Genomic DNA, 16,290 nt, shown 5'->3' with positions numbered 1-16,290 from the left:
AAGCTCGAAAGGTCGGTCTGAGGTAAAAGTCATCAAGCCAGAATACGCTAATCCGTCTTTATCTCGTGCTATTGAGATAGCACTATCCGGCATATGTGCAAATATTGAAGTCGGTCACTCGCACTTGTTTATATCTATAGTTCTGCCATAATACACAGTGTATATATATTACGGGCAATGATGCTGAATTTATGAAATGTGACCTGTGTTCATGTTACTCATTCAACGAATAGTGTCGCGCCGAGGTAGGTAACTACAGTTTCGAACGTGGCCACATTCTTTTTTAGTTCTGTTAACTAGAATTATCAGTTTGAAGAGCAACTGCTTCCGATTCGCATTACCACCGACAAGAAACAATTAGCGACATGTATTTCTACGAGTATGCATCGGAATTTTGTTCACACTGCGTTAGCTATTGTTAATCTTGCCACAAGCAAATATCTTTATTCCTAAAGCTTATCGCTTACAAAATTGTATCCGAAGTTGCCCAAGATAGTGGCGGTCTAGCTTCGTTATCGCAATGCTTTTTATCCTGACTGGTAGCCACTTAAAAGCCTGCCAATCAGAAAACGCTCTTATCTACGAGAAATTTAACGGATACTGGACGAAAATTTTATGGCGTCACATTAATCAATGCTATACAACAAAAGAAATACTAAAGGTGTTTATTAAGCGTCAAGCTCTCCCAAACCTTCTTACGTTCCCTTGGCGTTGCCCAAGTTTCCTTCATCGAGTTTAAGCCCGGCACGTCAGGCCACTAAAATCCTCTTTCCTTTCACTTCTCTCGTAAAACTTTATCTCTGCCTTATATACGTTTCGTCAAAATAAAGACAGAACAGTATGGCTCCACTATTCCGAGTAAATGGGATCATTGCACAGCTTTTGTCGGCGCGCTAGAGCTTTACGTTATATAGCTGCCTGACTTCGCTTAACGGGGTGATTGACCTTGCGACATGTAATTGCTGTTAGAGTAAGCCCTAACCGCGCTGCATTCCCCGCCGCTATGCGAGGCCAGCTCATGCGAGTGGAATGCACGTCGGGAAAAAGCGGCGCCTCCGAAACCCCCGCCGTGGCCTCCCGGGTAATCCTTCCGAACAACATTTTCTCCCGCTGACAGCGGCAGATGTGACGGTCGCCGCGCGCGCGTGCGCAAGGCGTCGCTCTAAAATCCGCGGCTTTAAAGACGCCCAGCCTTTCTCGAGCTACGAAAGATAAATTGCATACCCCGCCACGCCCCCCAGGCCCGGTCTCGCTAAACCCCAGGGAACGCAAAGAAAGCGCAAGAAATCCGTGCTACGGTCTTGTTCTTGGCGGAGCCTCGCGGGCGCCGGCGCGCGTTATTATGAAGCTCGCGTGGCGCAATATGTAGTTTTTGCATGGGGCAACAGGCACGAGGCCCAGCTAGAGGTATATGCCTTCGCACGAGTTGGCAGGCTACTTGGTTGAGCTCTATATGAACTGAAGCTTATTTGGGTTGCAGCACAGAGGAGACTAGAACACAGGAACGCAGAAACACACTTCACGGCCGCGAACTTATACGTTGGGATGAGGCTATATGTAATAATGTATGCATTGTGCGCTGATATCAAAGCGACAGTGAAGGACAGTCAAGTTTGCCGGCTGCATACTGATTACAGCGATGCTTGCGGAACCACACCTACTGAGTCATGATGGCTTATTGTCATACTAGAAGACAGGCTAATCTGAACTTGCTCTATTTCATATACTGCACTCTTTGTCGCGAACAATGTCAGCCCGTCCCATGACGAGAAGGAAAAGGTAAGCCGTGATATGGTGCGAGCAAGACCCGCGCCGAGATCTGGGGAAGACTTGTTTGTGGAGAACACCGGGCAGGCTGCATAACACATATTTCAGGAGGGGGGGGGGGGTGTTGGAGTGTAGGGAAGATATGCCTGATCCGCCTGCATCCCCAATTTTTGTGTTAGTATGGGACCCTGGCTATGCCGTTGCCACTGTGGTGGCTTTCGCCAGAGGAAGGAATAAACCATCCCAGGCTGTCTGCCTTGCCTGCAACGCAAAATCATGCGCCAGATCTGACATGGTGGCTTGCGCTTGGATCACCTTTAGGGACGCCAGAGCCAGATGCATGGGCCAGCGACCATCCGTCAATTTTTATCTCTTTACGTAATAACCTACTGAACAAACTGCGTCGCAAAATGCGACGCGCTGGGGAACAAGTGCGTTCTGATGACCGGATTTCATCGCTGAACTCCAGCAACCTTATGTCTACGTTGCCGTCTGTTCTGGCCGACTGTACAATTTGTGCGATGGTTAACGAAGACCAGACAACACCGGGCATACAGTTCCTGAAACTTCGGGTGGAGCGTCGCCAAGCCGAGCTTCGCGCTAGTCGTATTCCTATGGATAGCAGTGCTCGCATATTGGCGAATCTTGGAACAGCATAATCGCGATGCTATAAATTCAACTCTCACGACGCCGCTGGCATATCTGGTGTGAGGGTCTTGACTCCGGCACACGAAACAATGACTTGTGCCGCATCTTCCAGGCCATGGAACGTAGTGGCGGTCAAGTTGACTCTTCCGCAGGTATTCTCCTTGCACTGAAACTCACTCCAGCAGCGTTCGCCAGGAAAGCTGCTGAATGTCTTCCGGAACATCAATAGCCTCCGGCTGCTCCACGCCCGACAGTGGTGACGGACTCTTCTGGCCTCATCAATCCATTTACGAAGGCTGAGCTCATCGCAGTGATTGAAGGAACGAGCAGATAGATACTCGGCTCCCCGGAGGTGACAGTATTCCTTACGAGCTGTTTAAGAGCATGGAGGCGACCGCAATGGACGACCTACTGTAAACAATAAATGAGGTGTTGGTCGAAGGTGCCATTCCAGCTGAGTGGAAACAAGCGGTTGTGATAACGATTCCCAAAGCAGGCAAACCACCTACAGACGTTCAGTCCCTGCGACTTTACGCTGACGTCTACGGTCTATAAGCTATTCGAGAGGATGCCATGGCTGCTAGATTATCATGGCGGCTTTACTACATCATCGAAATGTCACCACTGTTTGGATCGCACCGCTGGTACGATCTGTTGGGAACTCGGCGCTGACGCCCGTGGTTGTACCTGGGTCGCAAGCCCCAAGGGTAGCGTTGGCCTGGCGGCCTGGGGTACAACTGGAAGCATCCGAAGGTCCCGGCAAAGCATGAGTCGACTGGTAACAACAAAACAACTTGTTTATTTTAACATCGCAAAGAGTTGGCGGTCAGGTTTGACCGAAGTAGAGAGACGGGAGAGCACTTCACTCAACAGAAGAAATCGGAGCCCTCCTTTTGGCGTCCGGGGGCAGCTGTTTTTATACTCTCGCAGTTGAGGGCAAGAAGGAACCCCTCAAAAGACGAGCACGTGAATGTACAATGGGCTAATGGTGACGCACACTGTCGTAGCGATGCCGTAGCACCATGTCGAGCACGATCTCGTAGCACCCTGTCATAGCGCTGCCGTAGCACCATGTCGAGCACGATCTCGTAGCACCCTGTTGTAGCGCTGCCGTAGCACCATGTCGAGCACGATCTCGTAGCACCCTGTTGTAGCGCTGCCGGTCGGGCACAATGACTGTAATGAGGGGATGATCCCTGCTTTCGCATCGCCTGGTTCTGGCACAATGACTGGAATGCGAGGGTGATCCTTTGCGGTCGCATCGCCGCAATCGCGCCTGGAAACACCTGCCGATGAGCGTTGCGGCGACGACGATCGGGCCAGAATGTCTGCCGCCCCGCCGCAGTCGCGCCGGCAAAACCACGTGTCGCAGGCGAAACGCAACAGACCGCCCCGCCGGGGGAAGGAGATCCCGATGGACAGGGGACTGCATCCGCTGTCCGGAGGGATGTCGCTCGATGATGCTCATAACCGAAGTCGGGCGTCCCTCGACGTTTCTTGAGCGCAGCGCACAGAGAAGGCCTCGTTCTCTCGTTCAGGTTCGCACGGGACACTGCAAAGTGACTTCGGGAGAGTTCACATTTTTGTTCTCGTTCCCGGCAAGCGTTAGAACTACGCTGAAACTCAACCGCTCAGTCAGCAAGCACGCCACAACCCTCACTAAGCCCTGCCAGGCTCTTTCCCCTTTTTATACCACTGCCTAGTTCCTTACAGTAGTCTAGCATCACTCAGAACGCGTCCACAAATTGAAAAATTGCACTAGAAAGCATATCATCACTTTGAAACACTAAACAAAAGCAATATGTTAAAAAAAAAATCCTGCCTCAGGAAGAAAAACATCAGTAACAAACAATTTTGAGGCTGATTCCTACGTTAGGGGCTTCGACTTAAGCCATCGGCGTTACCGTTGAGACTCCCCTTTTTGTAACGCACCTCAAAGGAATATTGTTGTAAAGCGAGGCTCCAGCGCAGGAGGCGGCCATTTTTGGGAGAGATGGTCTGCAGCCATTGGAGAGGGCAGTGATCCGTCTCAATGATAAACCTCGAGCCGGCTAGATAGCATGACAATTTCTGAACGGCCCACACGAGACACGCACACTCTTTCTCGGTGGCGCTATACGCCTGCTCACGACTGGTCAGCTTACGACTAGCATACAGGACGGGGTGTTCTACTTCTCCATTTTCCCGTTGGCACAGTACAACGCCCATGCCTCGCTCACTAACTGAACAATGAACCCTTTTGTATAGTCTGGCGATCGTAGCACAGGCTGGCTTGTTAGGGCACTCTTTAGGGCGCTAAAAGCTCTTTCCTTTGTCTCGTCCCAGACGACTGTTTGAGGCTCTGTCTTTCTTAGAGCATCCGTCAGGGGAGCCGCGATATCAGAGTACCTAGGGATGTACCTCTGATAGTAGCCGGCGACACCCAAGAACGACCGAATATCGGTCTTGGTGCGCGGTTGCGGAAAGTCTCGCACAGCGGCCACTTTTATTTCAGAGGGGCGGCGACGACCCTGACCAATCACGTGACCGAGGTAGACAACCTCGGCCTGTGCTAACTGGCACTTAGGAGCCTTGACTGTCAAGCCCGCTTCGCGCAGGCGGGTTAGCACTGCCCGCAAGTGTGCCATATGCTCAGACCAGGATGCGGAGAATATCGCTACGTCGTCTAGATACGGTAAAGCGAATTCTTGCTGTCCCCGCAACACTTTATCCATGAGGCTTGAAAAACAGTATGGCGCGTTCTTCAAACCAAAACTCAACACTTTAGGACGGAATGTTCCCATTGGTGAAATGAACGCCGCATACCTACTAGCCTCTTCTGTAAGTGGAACCTGCCAATAACCCCTGACAAGATCTAGGGTGGAAATAAACTGAGCGCTACTAACTTTCTCAAGGCGCTCCTCGATGTTAGGGATCGGATAAATTTGATCCTTAGTGATGGAATTAAGCCTGCGGTAGTCGACGCAAGGACGAGGTTCCTTGCCCGGTACCTCAACTAAAATCAAAGGGGAGGTATAATCACTCTCACCTGCCTCAATAACACCGAGCTGTACCATTTTCTTTACCTCAGCCTCCATAATATCGCTCTGGCGGGGTGACACCCGATACGCCTTGGATCGTACTGGCTCTGTGGAGGTAAGTTCTATATCATGAGTAAGTACAGAAGTCCTACCAGGCCTCTCAGAGAACAGACCTTGAAACTCTTGTAATAGCTGGTGTAGTTCGGTTTTCTGCTCGGGCGACAGCGGTGCTTTACTGATAAGGTCACTAATGACTTGACCGGTGTCTTCCCTGTTCGTCACTGAGCCTAGTCCTGGAAGCTCGACCGGAAGCTCTTCAGGAACGTTTACCATCATGCACACCACTGCTTCCCTTTGTCTATAAGGTTTGAGCAGATTACAGTGGTAAACTTGCTGTGCTTTCCGCTTTCCTGGCAGACTTACCACGTAGTTAACGTCCGACAGTTTCTGAACAATTCGTGCTGGGCCCTCCCACTGCACGTCTAGTTTGTTGTTTAGCGATGTGCGCAATATCATGACCTCATCGCCAACCTCAAAACGACGGGCCCTGGCTGTCCGATCATAATAAACCTTGGCCCTCTGCTGGGCCTTTGTCATTGCTTCACCTGACAACTCCTGTGCCCTTCTTAAGCGTTCGAGGAGCTTAAGCACGTACTCCACCACGACTGGGTCGTCGCCCCTACCTTCCCACGATTCTCGAAGCATGCGAAGCGGAGATCGAAGCGAGCGACCGTACACCAGTTCAGCTGGCGAAAACCCCGTAGCCGCATGCGGCGCGGTCCTTAAAGCAAACATCACCCCAGGCAGACACAGCTCCCAGTCAGTTTGATGTTCAAAACACAAGGCTCTCAACACGCGTTTCATGACGGAGTGGAGCTTCTCAACGGAATTCGACTGTGGGTGGTACACTGAGCTGTGTAACAGCTTTACCCCACACCTTTCGAGAAAAGTTGTCGTCAAAGCGCTAGTAAACACTGTGCCCTGATCTGATTGGATTTCCGCAGGGAAACTAACTCGCGCAAATATGGACAGTAGTGCATTAACTATCTCAACTGAGCTGAGTTCTTTAAGCGGCACTGCTTCAGGGAACTTTGTCGCTGGGCAGATCACAGTCAAAATGTGTCTGTACCCCGTGGCTGTTACCGGCAGAGGTCCCACAGTATCAATAACGAGCCGTCTAAAAGGCTCCGTAATGATAGGTACCAATTTCAACGGCGCCCTCGATTTGTCCCCTGGTTTGCCCACCCGCTGACAAGTGTCACATGTCCTCACGAAATGGTCTGCGTCCCGAAAACACCCTGGCCAATAGTACTCTTGCAAGAGACGGTCCTTAGTTTTCTTAACTCCTAGGTGTCCGGACCACGAACCCCCGTGTGACAAGCGCAACAGATCCTGACGATAGCATTGAGGCACGATCAGCTGATCGAACTCCACTCCTCTGCGGTCTAGATACTTCCGGTACAGGACTCCACCTCTTTCCACAAAACGCGCAGTTTTCCTGGCGATACCTTCTTTGACATTGCAGCGCACGTTTTCCAGGCTGCCATCCTTTTTTTGCTCGGCTATCAAAGCCGTCCGGCTGACTTTTAGCAACCTATCAAGTCCGTCTGACGTAGGCGCGATGAGCAAATCAGTAGATAGCTCTTCTAACTTTCCCGCGTCGGGCGTTTCCTCTCCAGTATCTGGCGCCTTTAACGTTACAGACTCAAGTTTATTCAGTTCGGGCGTGCTCGGAATATCAGCTTGCTGCGCCTCTGACCCTTTTTCGTTGTTTGATAACGTCGGCCCCGCAACTACCGCCTTTGCAGCGAGCTCCCGAACCTTCGATCTGGTTAAGGCCTGAACACTAGCTTCACCAAACAAAAGCCCCTTCTGGCGCAGGAGGTGATCGGACCTGTTTGAAAATAGGTACGGGTACTGGGGTGGCAGCATAGATGACACTGCCGCCTCTGTCTCAAGCGCTCCGAAAGGTCCTTCAATAAGCACCTTTGCTACTGGCAGACACACGCTATGAGCTTCCACGGCTTGCTTGATCCACGCGCACTCGCCCGTGAACATATGGGGTTCTACGTAAGACGGGTGAACTACATCCATCGTAGCTGCGGAATCGCGAAGCACTCGGCACTCTTTCCCGTTCACGAGGAGGTCTCGCATGTAAGGCTCGAGAAGCTTCATGTTCTCGTCAGTGCTGCCTAATGAAAAAAACACAACTTTTGGTGTTGTTTCCGGACACTGCGCCGAAAAGTGACCCGGCTTCTGGCACGTATAACACAAGCGCGCTCGCCTCATCTCGAACCGCTTTCTGCGTTTGGCTGCCGCCGTCTCTTTACGTTTGGTCGGACTGCTTTCGCTCGCATCCGCACTACGCGTGTCCCCCTTTAATCTCATGGGCGTGAACCTCGGCCTCTCAAACATCGAGCCAAATTCACCCTTTTGACCGTCCTTAGCTCCGCGAGCCCGACGCGTCACAAACTCCTCGGCTAGCTCAGCGGCTTTAGCCACCGTACAAACGTCTGGCCTATCCAAGACCCAGTATCGCACGTTCTCCGGTAACCGACTATAAAACTGTTCTAGCCCGAAACACTGCAGAACTTTATCGTGGTCACCAAACGCTTTCTCTTCTTTGAGCCACTCCTGCATGTTCGACATAAGCCTATACGCAAACTCTGTATATGACTCACTTCTGCCTTTCTCATTTTCCCGAAACTTCCGACGGAACGCCTCCGCAGACAGCCGGTACTTTTTTAGAAGACTCGATTTCACTGTGTCGAAATCCTCTGCCTCCTCTCTATCCAAGCGAGCGACTACGTCGGCCGCCTCGCCGGGTAACAAAGTGAGCAAGCGCTGTGGCCACGTTTCCCGAGAGAACCCCTGCTTCTCGCACGTTCGCTCAAAGTTAACCAGGAACAAACCAATGTCCTCTCCAAGCTTAAACGGCCGCATCAGGTCAGTCATTTTGAACAATACGCGTTCTCCTGCACCGTATGCCTGACTTCCATTACGAGCGCGTTCCATCTCTACCTCAAGACGCTTCATTTCCAAAGCGTGTTGACGGTCACGCTCTTGTTGCTCTCGCTCTTTCTGTTCTTTACGTTCACGCTCTTCTTTTTCTTTTTGTTCTTTACGTTCACGCTCTTCTTTTTCTTTCTGTTCTTTAAGTTCGCGCTCTTCTTTTTCTTTTTGCTCTTTAAGTTCGCGCTCCTGTCTTTTTGCAGTCTCCCTCTCTTCAATGGTCTCAAGGCATTCCGACAGCTCGTCATCCTCAGCCTCTAACTCAAGAATAGCCTTTAGCAGTTCTGGTTTTCTGAGTTTGTCTGAGACATCCAGACCCAACTCTCTTGCAAGCTCCAACAATTTCGGTTTGCGCAACGACTTCAAATCCATGGCTGCTCTGAATGCTGCTTTCTCTACTGCTTACTATTGTCTTGCCGCAAACTAACCCGGCAGCAACGACAACCACAATTACCAGCTCTGTTTCTGACACTAACAAAAAGCCTGGCAAAGCTCAGAAGAAGAAAGTCCCGCACTCACCAAACCTCGCAGGCAGGAATTCCGCGCAGTCGTTCCGCTGCAGGCAACCAGTCGTCACACAGGGCTCGTTGCACTGCTCCCGGATCGTCGTTGAGCTGCTCAGCATACAGTCAACTGCATCTCTTTGCTGCTGGCCTCCGTTGTCGCGATCTCACCGCTGGCAGACAGTTGTTTGAAGTCGGAGGCGATCCCACCGCTGCCAACCAGATGTTTTGATCGCACCGCTGGTACGATCTGTTGGGAACTCGGCGCTGACGCCCGTGGTTGTACCTGGGTCGCAAGCCCCAAGGGTAGCGTTGGCCTGGCGGCCTGGGGTACAACTGGAAGCATCCGAAGGTCCCGGCAAAGCATGAGTCGACTGGTAACAACAAAACAACTTGTTTATTTTAACATCGCAAAGAGTTGGCGGTCAGGTTTGACCGAAGTAGAGAGACGGGAGAGCACTTCACTCAACAGAAGAAATCGGAGCCCTCCTTTTGGCGTCCGGGGGCAGCTGTTTTTATACTCTCGCAGTTGAGGGCAAGAAGGAACCCCTCAAAAGACGAGCACGTGAATGTACAATGGGCTAATGGTGACGCACACTGTCGTAGCGATGCCGTAGCACCATGTCGAGCACGATCTCGTAGCACCCTGTCATAGCGCTGCCGTAGCACCATGTCGAGCACGATCTCGTAGCACCCTGTTGTAGCGCTGCCGTAGCACCATGTCGAGCACGATCTCGTAGCACCCTGTTGTAGCGCTGCCGGTCGGGCACAATGACTGTAATGAGGGGATGATCCCTGCTTTCGCATCGCCTGGTTCTGGCACAATGACTGGAATGCGAGGGTGATCCTTTGCGGTCGCATCGCCGCAATCGCGCCTGGAAACACCTGCCGATGAGCGTTGCGGCGACGACGATCGGGCCAGAATGTCTGCCGCCCCGCCGCAGTCGCGCCGGCAAAACCACGTGTCGCAGGCGAAACGCAACACCACACTCAGGTCGAATTCAGGCCAAACTTGGGCACGGAGGACGGCATGGCTATCTTAGCGGATGAGGTTTTGCAAATTCTGCCTCCCAACCAAATTGGTGATAGCTGTAGTTGCTACTGATATCACAAAAGAACATGACAGCATCGAACTTGACACTATTCCGGAATATGGAAAGTATCGGCATTCCTGGCAGTGTGAAAAAATTGGTTAACCCATTTTTTTTTGTCTTCGCGGACATCTTCAGTACGTGTTGATGGAAAACCGGTAGGATCGTTCACATCGAATTGTGGAGTGCCTCAAGGCTCCGTGCTTGCGTCTTTGCTTTTTAACATCGCCTTCCGGCCCTTGGCGTGGAAACTGCATGACGTACAAGACATCAGATTTACCATCTACGCGAGTGTTGTCACACTGTGGTCTAAACATAGGGACTTGACTACGCCGTGACGGTACCTATAGGAAACCCTAGACGTCCTTCATACGTATGCTCAAGCTACCGGCCTCGGAATTTCAGTCCAGAAGTCGTGCCATAAGGACGTTGCTAATAAGGCTGAATAAAAAGCAAGTCTCTCGAAGTGCCTTTACACTCAAGGGTGGTCCAGCAGATACACCGGAGACCAAAAAGATGCGCACGCTTGGGCTCTGCATTCATCAGTCTGGCACCGGCACGTCTTGGCTTCGCAAGATACGCCGGACGCCGCAGCTGCAACGTTGCACATAGTGCGCAGGATCGCGCCGACGAGTAGCCGTGCACGCTACGAGGTGGCTCACGGCACTGTGCCCTCAGTTCTCCAGCCACGTATTGTCTATCAGGCGCATTTCCACAGGCTCATTGCACAGCAGTTGACCAGGGTGGAGATCGTGAATAGTGACGCCGCGAGAGCGATCACAGCGCCGTCTCGTCCTTACACCAATTCCCGTTCTGCAAGAACACGCTGGACGTGACACCATTTCAAAGCTGCATCAAAAGAAGCCAACAAACACTGACACCAAGGACAACACAGGGGAAATTACTTGCGCTGAATAAATGAAATGAAGGAACGATAAATTAATGGAAATGAAATTGGATGAAAAAACAACTTGCCGCAGTTGGGGACCGAACCCACAACCTTCGCATTTCGCGTGTGATGCTCTACCAATTGAGCTACCGCGGCGCTGTTTCCCCATCCACTTTCTTGGCATAATGAACTCTTCGGGCATCATCAATCCATTTACAAAGGCTGAGTTCCTTCCGGCAGAAAGGGACTTTCATGTCCGCCGCCAAGGTATGGGAGTGGTGGCGCTGGCTAACACTCCCAGGGTTCTATACTAGCAAACATAAATGCCCAGGAAAGTGGATGAGGAAACGGCGCTGCAGTAGCTCAATTGGTAGAGCATCGCACGCGAAATGCGAAGGTTATGGGTTCGGTCGCCCCCCTGCGTCAAGTTGTTTTTTCATCCAATTTAATTCCCATTAATTTATCGTTTCTTTATTTCATTTATTAAGCAAAAGTAATTTCCCTATGTTGTCCTTGGTGTCAGTGTTTGTTGGCTTCTTATGATATGACTAATAATTTTTTTTCTCGTTCTCGTTCATCTCTCATTCATCTCAAAGCTGGTGACACAACGTGAATGAGGCAGGGCAATAAAGGAATGCCACAATACTGCGGTAGCGGCACTTCATTTTCATGTCTCGGGACGGCCTCCTCAGATTACGCCGAAAGACGACCCTCCCCCTTGGATTTATACATTGGTCACACACACACACACACACACACACACACACACACACACACACACACACACACACACACACACACACACACACACACACACACACACACACACACACACACACACACACACACACACACACACACACACACACACACACACACACACACACACACACACACACACACACACACACGCACGCACGCACGCACGCACGCACGCACGCACGCACGCACGCACGCACGCACGCACGCACGCACACACACACACACACACACACACACAACAGGAAAGAATGACGAGGCTCCACCGACATGACCATCGAGTTAGTTACGCGCAGTGGGACTACAATACCTGTGGATCACCGTGGCATGTATGCAACGGCTTCTTCGGAGAGGACGAGTTGCCTTCGTGAGCCAGTTTAATCCCGTAGTTCGGTCTTCCCTCACGCACGAGACAGAAACGCCCGACCCGTTACTACTTGGAGTGCAAGCCATCCACGATGCCAGCAAGACAGTTAATAGTGAACCCACCATCAGGAAAGAGAAGATTTACACTCACTCGCTTAGCGCAATGAAACGCCTTAATCAAGTAACAAGAAGCCTACAGATATGTCAAGAGATCGACAGACTCCACAAATCCTCACACCTTAGCATTAGGCGCAATGGGATCCTTTCAGCAACATGCCAGACCAACTAGCGCCGGATCCCTTCCGCCGGATCCCGCCACTCTCCACCAAGAACTGAAATACGTCATCCGACGGGACACACGCGCCTTTATCCCCCTTGTGTGGCTACTTTCTTCCCCGCGACTTTACTCGGGCGCAGGAAGTATCTCTTCGGAGGCTTCTGGCTGGAGTGGCCCCCACACCATCGGTCACCTGCGCTTGGTGATCGACAAAAGACGACCAAGGAACGTGCCTCAATTGTTCCGCTCCTGTGACAACGTCAGAAGCTCGACACCTGTTTTGGTCGTGTCCTGTAAAGTATGGGGTTTTACGTGCTGAAAACCACGATACGATATTGAGGCACGCCGTAGTGGGGGGACTCGGGAAATTTGAACAACCTGAGGTTCTTTAAGGTGTACTTAAATCCAAGTACACGGGTGCTTTCGCATTTTGTCCTCATCGGAAGGATGTGTCCTGTAACGCGGGCGTAGCTGTAACTCCCGATGCAGCTTTCTGTGGCACAATACGTGCTAGAAAAAGTTTTTTTTTCCTAGCATGAAAGAAGCCCGCACATACACGCGAAATTGCCGCGCAACTGGCAGCTCGAGGCACTTTGTGTGTAGTCGCGGGCTTCTTTCATGTTCGGAAAAACACTTTTGTGGAGCCCGTATTCAGCAACAGAAAGCTGCATCGGGAGTTTTTCATGTTGTTGTACAAATTCCTAGTTGTCACTTTTCCTTTAATTATAATATTTGAGAAGCTCATTAATTATTTAGCCTAATTATGTTTTTAGATGGAATGCAAAAATAAATCTGAGTACCTCCAAGCAACGGCAAACAGCATTACCTCTACCTTGGTTCTGCCCAGCTAGGTGGCATTTGCATATTTACTTTTAAATCTTGATGCATGATAGTTGGGACACCCTGTATACTCATATCACTATTTTGGCACATAAAGCTACCGGATTGAGTCACCGTCTGTGATCCGAACTGAGTGACCGAATGATATCCCCAGTGGACTTTCTTTTCTTTTGATCTTTCCGTCCCCTTTTCCCTTTCCCCAGTGTAGGGTAGCCAACTGGGCTCAGTCCTGGTTAACCTCCCTACATTTCGTTTATTATTTGCTCTCTCTCTCTCTTGACACATAAAGCCTTAGAATAAATTTTTTAAAATTTGCCAGCGATGGTACACTTGTAATTCATAAATGACTAATGCACTATGTGTATACCAATGCGGTGTACAACATAGGCAGCTGTAATATACTCCGAGTAGAGGTGAAAAACTCGACAACTCGTCAATTTTTCATCGCGTATCAGCACACCGGAAGTTGGCATTAAAAAAAAAGAAGAAACGCCGTTCACAACCAATAAAATGATTAGTAACAACCGTGTTCAGACCCAACCGCGACATATCGATAAACATTCACAAAGTAAAAGCTATAGAAACACGTTCGTGGAGGGGTGGGCTAAATGTGGCTCTCGTGATGTTTGCAAATGTCGCCGAAAAAAAAAATAATGTGGCAAATTGCAACACCGCACCAACGAGCACGCCCTGATGAGCCCTCTTCGGTAGAATGCGAAATGTACTCTGCGTATCAAGCCGGCTGCTACTTTCAACTCGTGTTTCCGAGATAACGGAAATGGGAGGGAAAAAGAAAGATCGTAATTAGGCGTTGAGTAATTAGTCGGGTCGTTTGAGCAGATCCCATGTCGCGTTGACATCGCACAAGCGCCCCGCGCGGACACTCTTCGCATTCGCAATGAAGGCGCTGACAAGTTTAGCGCTTGTTTCGAAACTACGATGCTGCTGCTCGAACTAATTCGCTACAAATGAGCTTAATTGCAGGGGAATGAGAAACCATCAGCCGCGAAGGAAAAAAAAAAAAAAACGAGCGACTCGACGTAAATTCGACTAGTCTGTTGCCGTTTCTGTCAATAAACTAAAGGCACAACGAGTTCAACTTTTGGCATTGTTTTTTTTTGTCGCTTATCCCTCCAACAAGTCTTGTTTCTTTGGAGCTGCAGTCTTTTTCGAACCCTCGCATCCACATTAGCATGCGTCAGCGCGCGCAGATTGGCTCAAGAGCGAATAATTAAGAGAGATGATATCGTCATGTCGATTTCGATATTTTGCGTGTGTGTATATACGTGCGTGTGCGGCCTCGCTGCTCATTTACACGTGTATATGCTTAAGTCAGGGGCTAACAGTACACGGAACAAACAAACAAACAAACAAACAAACAAACAAACAAACAAACAAACAAACAAACAAACAAACCATTAGGCAGTTTTCTGTGAGGGTAAAATGTTGCGAGCAGGAGATGCACACTCATCACAGTTTGTGACAGATGCGGATCTCTGTTTTCGCTTTCTTTTGCAGCGCGTTTATCGGCGTGACACATGTTGGTGGCTGAGAACAAGAATGCTGTGTAGCGACAGACAGCTGGCGCACAGGACAGATAATTAGCGTTCTGTACCGTAATACTCGTCGCTGACCATCTTTAACAGCGGCATAATTACTAGAAAGTGCGACAGTTGCAATTAAACGTCAAACTTGAAACGAAAAGCATAACGTACAAAAAAAAACGTGGTCTTTACGACATCAATTTTTTCGTCAAGTATAACTTCCCTCCGCTTTTGTGAAGATAAGCTCCATTAGAATATACTGTAGTACTAAAGAGAAAATCAGACATCCACCCGTTTGTAGCAATTGCTACAACGAAACCCATACGGGTTCCTCGAAAGAAAAGCCTCAAAGTTGAAGAAAAATTCGTCCTGGTCCGCGACTCGAACCCGGGACCACCGCCTTTCCGGGGCAGCAGCTCTACCATCTGAGCTAACCAGGCGGCTAGCAGATGGCAGGGCGAAGTCGAATTTGTCGACAACACGAAGCACAGGCAAGTGTTTGACGTAGTAGTTCTGGGGAAACCCGCAAGGTGGAGACAAGTAATTCGACTTCGCCCTGCCATCTGCTAGCTGCCTGGTTAGCTCAGATGGTAGAGCGGCTGCCCCGGGAAGGCTGTGGTCCCGGGTTCGAGTCCCGGACCAGGACGAATTTTTCTTCAACTTTGAGGCTTCTCTTTCGAGGAAACCGTAGGGGTTTCCTTGTAGCAATTGCTACGAACGGGTGGATGGGCGTCTGATATTCCCTTTAGTAATTACTTCTCTCCACCTTGTGGGTTTCCGCAGAACTACTACGACATACTATGCTACTATACGAGGTGTCCCATGTAACTTAGCCAAACTTTCAAGATATGCTAATGCCACTTAGCTGGACCGAACCGAAGTAACGTTGCTTGACCTCTCTTGGAGATACTCAGCTTATTTCTTGCATTCCACCCAATTACATAATTAGTCTAAATAATTAATAAACTTCGCAAATACTGTAAAAAAATTATGGGGTATTACGTGCCAAAACCACGATCTGATTATGAGGCACGCCGTAGTGGGGGACTCGGGAAATTTAGACTACCTGAGGTTCTTTAACCTGCACCTAAAGCTAAGTACACAGCTGTTTTCGCATTTCGCCCCCATCGAAATGCGGCCGCCATGGCCGGGATTCGATCTCGCAACCTAGTGCTTAACAGCCCAACACCATAGCCACTAAGCAACCGCGACGGGTACTTCGCAAATATTGTGATTAGATGATAAGTGTCAATGACGAAATTGTAGAGCAACATGAAATACTCCCCATACAGCTCTGTGCTGCTCAATACGTGATACCAGTGGCGTAGCAAAGGGGGAGGAGGTGGCCATGGGCCCCGGATGCAAGGGGCCAGGGGTGTGGGGGTTGTCATATACGTCTGAATACACCCGGAAATTGTTGATATCCTCGTCTTCCTCGACTACATCCGGAGGGGGGGGGGGGGGTGATGACGGAAGACCTATGGGCCCCGGGTGCCAGACGACCTAGCTACGCCACTGCGTGGCACACAAGAGTGTCTTTCCAAGCATGGGAGAGACTGTTTCGTTCCACCCGC

General features: G+C 50.2%; 1 non-coding gene across 1 annotated transcript; it reads left to right on the top strand.

The window, feature by feature from the left end:
• Positions 1-15,288: 15,288 nt before the first annotated feature.
• TRNAP-GGG (transfer RNA proline (anticodon GGG)) lies at positions 15,289-15,363 on the top strand. The gene has a single exon. It is a non-coding gene; the product is annotated as a tRNA-Pro (tRNA).
• The last annotated feature ends 927 nt before the right edge of the window (positions 15,364-16,290 follow it).

The sequence above is a fragment of the Dermacentor variabilis genome, chromosome 6 (assembly GCF_050947875.1).
Source record: "Dermacentor variabilis isolate Ectoservices chromosome 6, ASM5094787v1, whole genome shotgun sequence".
NCBI lineage: Eukaryota > Metazoa > Arthropoda > Arachnida > Ixodida > Ixodidae > Dermacentor > Dermacentor variabilis.
The sequence above is the reverse complement of the archived record's forward strand: the minus strand, read 5'-3'. Positions and strand labels throughout refer to the sequence as shown.